This window comes from Cricetulus griseus, chromosome 2, assembly GCF_003668045.3.
Source record: "Cricetulus griseus strain 17A/GY chromosome 2, alternate assembly CriGri-PICRH-1.0, whole genome shotgun sequence".
In the NCBI taxonomy this organism is placed as follows: domain Eukaryota; kingdom Metazoa; phylum Chordata; class Mammalia; order Rodentia; family Cricetidae; genus Cricetulus; species Cricetulus griseus.
The window spans coordinates 81,026,807-81,032,646 of NC_048595.1; the positions used below are offsets into that span (position 1 = coordinate 81,026,807).

Sequence of the window (5,840 nt, forward strand, 5' to 3'; positions counted from 1 at the left end):
ACACACACACACACACACACACACACACACACACACACACACACACACCCATAAATACTTTGATTAATATCTTTCAAATTTTATTTCATGCTTCTCATTTTATTTTTAGTTCAGAGTTGTTTAACTTTATAGTCAGCTTTTTGTTTATTTATATTGTGTTTTATAACCTCTGATGAGACATAATTGAGCCAGTCTCACTCTCTATTTCATGTTGTCATAAATTCTTTCAAGACTCAAAGACCCAATACTTGTCTTCCAACATTTTATCTTTGGTTGTATATTCATTTTTCCACCTTATCCCATTCCCATCCTTTCTCAAAGCACCTAGATCATTATATTTAATTTCTCCTTATATTCAATTAAATATAAAAACCTGGCATGGCCTTTCTTTCTTTCTTTCTTTCTTTCTTTCTTTCTTTCTTTCTTTCTACCTTCCTTTCTTTATTTTGCATTTGATTGACAAAAATTACAATTGCATTATGTATTCTATATGTTACTTCATAATTTATTAAACATAAACTATCTTATCACAATATTTCCTCATTCTTCTACAGTTCTGAAAATCCCCAATAATTTTTTCATCTTTATATTTTACCCCCAATTCTGGCAATCAATATGGATATTAGGTCACCTTCACAACTATAAATTCTCTGTGAAAAACCTTCTCATGTATCCATAGCTATGAATCTGTTTTTGGCTTTCTCTGGAGCCCATCAACAAGAATCCTTGGTCTCTAATTCCATACCAAAGCAGCATTATTTAGTACAGCCAGATTTGCTCTTTATAATAGTTCATTAAAGCTCTTTCCTGTAATGGAAGGTGATGTGTTCTTATTTCATTCCCTTGCCCCATATCCCAAGTAGGACAATACGAAATGTTTTCTGTTGATAATTTCCAATCTGACACTGATCAATGTCCAGTTGGGCTGTTCTGTGTTAATATTGTAAGCAGGTCACTGTTGTTGGTTGCACAACTTGCAGCTGGATGATATTGATGAATAATTTTCTTCCCTGGTAGTGTGCAAAGTATCTTTCAGCACCATAAGAAGTATAAAAATAGTTTATATTAAAATAAACTATGAAATTTATTCATGATGTAGCTTTTCAAATATTTTAGTGTATGTTTAGCATTTCTCAAAATACTTTTATTGATTAGTAACAGAATGTAACTATATTTGTTCCTTAAAAATAAGTAGTTGTTTCTTAGTCTCCTGTTTCTAGAATAGTGCAAGGAATAGACAAGTCTGAGTAGGGCAAAAGGTAATGTCTACTAAAAGATTCTATGTGGTCAATGGCCAAATGATTGCCTCCATAAGGCTATGTTCATATTTACACCCTTGAAAACTTGATGCTGTATGGTAAAGAAGTAATTGTGACTTTATGTTGTAAACAGTATTATGACTTCAGAAGTGGATCCTGTTCCTGATAATCCAGGTGTGCACTAAATACGGTGACAAGGTTACTTCTGAGATTGAGTCAAGGAGATTTTCTATCCCACCTGCAATAGGTCAAAATTAAAGAAGGGTGTACTGGAATGATGTACATCAAAGGTGTATAGAGATTTATATTATGCATTAGCATATTAAATATCAGAAATTTCTATGGATTTAGTTGAGTAAATGTTTCTTAGACATGTTTAAAACTAGGATTCCTTACTTCCTATCCACATAGTACTTGCATGCCCTGTGAGTATGATTTTGCAAGGTCTTAACTACTCTCCTACTTTGAAAGACACTGCATTAAATATTCTTTTACTTATTTAAGAAAAGTTTTAATAATGTGTTAATATTTCAGCGAAATTATTGCAACAAGTTTAAAAAGCAGACAAACTAATATAGGCTTTAAAGGAACAAATGAGGTTTATACAATTAAATTATTACACAGATCTATGGGGGGTTACTGAATAACTACAAGGCCCAGAAAACAAATTAAATATGAAAGATTAAATCCAGTATTTAGCACCTACAATAACTGTAAAAGTTAAACTTTTAACTGCTTCATTCATTTCTTAGATTTTTTTATCTTTCTCCCAAATACAGTGCTTTCAAACTCCTAAAAGAAAGGACATAAGAAATTCCAATACTAAGAGTATAGAGATAAAGAGCTGGAAAAATTGACTTGAACTTGTAAGTTCAATTTGGAAGCCAGAACATAAGAGGCAATCAAAAGATTTCTGTACCCTGAATACTGTATGTGATGATGCTATTAATCAGCTTATGAGTATGTTACAAATTAGCAACAAAGAGTATAATTCCTATCAACTTTTTCTCCTAAGTTATATTTGTAACAAAACTAAAGTTAAATGTCACTTGCTTATTAGGACACTTGCTTATTACACACTTGGGGCAGAGCAGGGACAGGCATATCTGATGGCTGAGCATCTACTTTATTGTGCTTACTTATTTGTGTAATGAACAAGCAACACACACAACATCTTCCCCACATTTCGAGGTAATGCACATTAACATAAATACTTTCAAAGAAATAACCTGAATTGCATTAAATATTGCTTTAATAATAACTGCACTACTAAAACAAATGACATATGTTATTCTCTCTGGGATCTTCGGTTTCTGAAATTCAACAGCAGAAATCAATCTTGAGGTTAGAATCATATCAAGACCGGTAGCTTTTGGAGATGTGGGTGGTGCATTAGCCAAACCACAGGTGTGACACACCCTCAAAGCCTGTCACTAATCTAGGGGAGTAACTTTGTTAAGAAATGACTTGTTGAATTATAAAGTCACCTAGGGAACTGTCCTAAGGAATGAACAGAACCAATGATACTTGTGTCAGTTAAGAAAAACTTTACTTGAGATGACCAACTGCTCATTAAATGGCTTTGAATTTTAAAAAGTGAATGCTTCCTTGTATTTTCTTGGGAACAAATCAAAAGATTACAGAGTCCTACACAATTGGGAGACACGAAGTGGATGCTGAGTGACAAGAAGTCACTCCAGGTGTGGCACCATGGCTCTGGCTGCAGATAAAAGAGAATGACGCTCTGGAGAGGAGGTAGGGACACTCTGCCATCGGCCAGTGGATAGACGAAGGTCCCAACTGGAGGCGGGATTTTTAATTTTATGGTTTATCTTCCACTGCTCACACCCCTGTTTTCATAAATGGTGGTTTCAATAACTTGGAGTCCTCTCTCAATGGGGTCTGCTAGGAAGAGGCCTTGGGGAGCATATATCTTCTCATTCTGTTCTTGAATGTATTTGAAGACTTTCTTCAGTACCTTCTCATAATGAGTTTCCATGCATAGGAAGATGGTATATGCTGTTAAACAAGCCAAGCAGCATTCAAGATATGACTTGCCCCCAAGCTTCTCTGCTTATGCAAAAGATTATTTAGAGTTCGAACTGTTTCGTCAAACTGCTGTCTATATCAATCCTATTCTCCAGGTCCGCGGGGAACTTGGTCTGGAACTGGCAGCGTGTGCTGCTGCTGTAATCTCACTGAATGAACACCTTCCCGGACACCAGCGCCTGCTGAGACCTCATGGCAAGGACAGGACCCGCCGCTCAGCCTCCTCGGCCCTCCAGCAGTTGTCGCATCACCTTCCATTGAATATTCTTAACCTTATAAGTAGGTCAGATATAGTTGCAAACTTATGACTACTTTAAATAACTGTTGTGGTATTATTGATACCTCAAATAATCACCTTAAATATTTATACTTTCAAATGTAAAAGTGAGGTTATAATCTGGGTTCTACATCAATTCCACTTTGTTATTTCACATTTCATAAACATTTTGCATTGGTCAAATACATGTTTCTTATACTTGTCTGAAAATCCAAGTACTCTTAGTTTTGCACTTACCTAATGACCTGGAAATGTCATTACACAGTTCAAATCATTGAAAACTATGCTGTCTCTATATACCCATCTTATATTGCAATAAACTAGCTAAATGTAGGTATTTATACAGGCTAAGAAATTCTAACCCCAAAAGCACTATGCAGTGTGGAAAGAAAGCATATTTTAAAGCTAGAAATGTAAAAGTTATCATCACATATTCCATAAATACCATATATTTCTTTAAAATTCATCTAAGACATTCATTAATGTGTTGTGCAAGTGTGTGTGTGTGTGTGTGTGTGTGTGTGTGTGTGTGTGTGTGTGCATGTGTGTATGTGCATGTGTGTATGTGTTAAATGTGCTATGTGTTAAATAATAAGAATTGCTTTCATGAGTAATAGTGGGAAAAGTTTTAGAGAAATATCTACTTAGAAACATACACTTATTTGGGGGGAATCTCCATTGTAAAAACACACAGTGAATGTTGCTAGAAGTCTCACAGTGAGTTAATAAAACGATTTAAACTCTTGTGATAGTAATTTGAAGTTTTTAATGACATAATGCAAATAAAGCGAGTTTACATTTGAGATAAGGCCGGAGTATGTCCTTGTTTTTACCTCCTGCAGCCATTTTAAATTTATTGGTCTTTTTGTTGTTGTTGTTGAGAAAATGGTTTATCTTGGCAAGCAGGCCTTGTATACATGAAAAAAGTGTTTTCTGCTGTTGGGTGGCATGTTGTATAAATGTCAGTTGGAACTAATTCATTAGTAGTGTTGTTTGAGTTTCTTACATTCTTACTGATTTTCTGCCTACATGTCCCATTAATTACTGAAGGAAGAGTGCTGAAATCTCTATTTATATCTATTAGTCATTGTCTGTATATCTCGAAGTCCTGTTATTATCCTCATGCATTAATAATCATGTTTTTGCTTTATATACAGAATTGTTTTTTGTTTCAATGATATTTTAAATATGGCAAAGTGCTTTATTGAAAGGGTATTTATTCATATGGCAATTCTGAAGACAACTAAGACATGGTCACTTTTCTTAAGGACTTTGCTTTACCAAGGAATTATGATCAATATACTTGGAAATTCTGAGTAATGAGGAAATACTTTCATTTTGAATTATTTTAACTAAAGATATTCATTGTATACAATGGGACTTTCATTCTTATTTCTTTCCCCATTTTGATTAGTTTTGTGAGAATTTTGTACATGTATTTACATGTACATGTATTTACATGTATTCACTGCCCCTCCTCTAAATCCTCTCAGATACCCCTTTCTATTCGCAAAATTTGTGTATTCTTTTCCTGTAAAAAAAATCCACATCCATCGAGAAAGGGGAAGACTTCTCCACTGCTGGTGGGAGTACCAACTTGTACAGCCACTTTGGAAATCAGTATGGCAACTCCTGAATAAAATGGGAATGAGTCTACCAAAAGATCCAGCACTTCCACTCCCAGGCATCTACCCAAAAGAAGCACATTCATACACCAAGGACATCTGTTCAACAATGTTCATAGCAGCACTATTTGTAATAGCCAGAAACTGGAAGCAGCCTAGATACCCCTCAGCCAAAGAATGGATAGAGAAAAATGTGGTACATTTACACAATGGAGTACTACTCAGCAGAAAAAAAAATGGAATCTTGAAATTTGCAGGAAATGAATGTAACTAGAAGAAACCATTCTGAGTGAGGTAACCCAATCACAAAAAGACAAACATGATATGTATTCATTCATATGTGGATTTTAGACATAGAGTAAAGGATTACCAGCCTACAATCCACACTGCCAGATAAACTAGTAAACAAGGAGGGCTCTAAAATAGGCAAACATTGCCCCTGGAGAAGGGAAATGGGTCACGATCCCCTGAGCAAATTGAGAGCATGGGAAGTGGGGGGAGGGAGCTATGAGAATAAGAAGGGAAGAAGAGGAAGGATGCAAAGGTCATGAGGGAGCAGAAAGATTGAGTCAGGTGAAGAATAGAAGAAAGGGTTTGTGATAGGTAGGGTTTCAGTTGGGGGGGTGGTAG

At 35.3% G+C, this 5,840-nt stretch overlaps 1 pseudogene; it reads right to left on the reverse strand.

The window, feature by feature from the left end:
* Positions 1 to 3,087: 3,087 nt before the first annotated feature.
* On the reverse strand, positions 3,088 to 3,502 carry LOC100754347 (annotated as a pseudogene).
* Positions 3,503 to 5,840: the final 2,338 nt, after the last annotated feature.